Here is a 1,104-nt window from a genome sequence, read left to right on the forward strand (position 1 = left end):
TGCCAGACGACAGGGAATGAGGCATCGCCATTCCTGCCCTCCTCAGCTGATTCTGCTGCTAGTGCCTTCTAAGCTACAGCTTCCACTTGGGGAGGAGGGCGTCTGGCCCTTGCCTGCCCCCTGCTCTCTGCTGGCCTCTCAGGCAACCCTGGCCTTGCCTCCTCCTCATAGCCACCTGCCATCTAAGCCCCTTTCTTGCTTTACAAGTTCTGATGGCCACCATCTTTCCTGTGCTCGTAGGCTGGGAGGCAGGTGGCATTTATTGCCACTAATCTACCACCCTTCTCTTGAGCTGGGTTGTTGGGGCTCACAGAGAGTTCCCACGTGGTCTCCGCCTGCCTCTCCTGCCACGCCTGGCTGTCTCCTGGCCCATTGGCCATCACTGTCTAAGGCCTCCTCTGCCATGTTGTGATCATTAAGTGCCCAAAGAGCTGCACATCTCCCATTCATGCAGACCCTTTCCTTCACAGCAGCCTGGCCCATCTAGGAGAGAGCTGGTCCCACATGCCCTGTTCTGGCCACAGCCACTCGTGTTCAGCCTGGCAGAACCTTTAGCTCTGGCTCATGCCAGCGGGGAACCTCCTCAGTGTCTTAGCATCAGCAGGCCCTGACCTTGAATCTCCACATCCATTTTGAGTCCTTGGTTCCAGCAGAGCCCAAATCTCCTGGTCAGTAGGATGACCTGAGCTGAGACAGCCTCTCCTCCTCTGGTCAGGACGGGCAGTGTCCTCCACATAATCTACATGCCCATGAAAATAGCAACTGGCCCAGCTACCCTGAGGGAAATACCATTTTCTTATGGGAATTTGTCTACTTCATAATGTGTTCTCCTTAGCAATGGAAAGCAAGTAGGTTGGTGGCAATGTGGCTGGGCTGGTAATGGGGGCCCTGCTTGCCAGGGTGCTGCTCACATTGCCCCCAATTAGAGGGGTTTCCTTTTCACTCTGAACAGCCTCACCTTGCACCTTGGGGCCTGGGGCCTGGAGAGAGGACCACCCAGGAGCACCAAGGTGGGGGCTCTGTCCTCCTCTCACTCCCAGGCTCCCACCCTGATGCCCACCTCCCACAATTGGGAGCTGTGGAAAAGAGGGGCCAGGTTGTAAG

This window comes from Elephantulus edwardii, unplaced genomic scaffold (genome assembly GCF_000299155.1).
Source record: "Elephantulus edwardii isolate Elephantulus edwardi_28Jun2011 unplaced genomic scaffold, EleEdw1.0 scaffold00171, whole genome shotgun sequence".
NCBI lineage: Eukaryota > Metazoa > Chordata > Mammalia > Macroscelidea > Macroscelididae > Elephantulus > Elephantulus edwardii.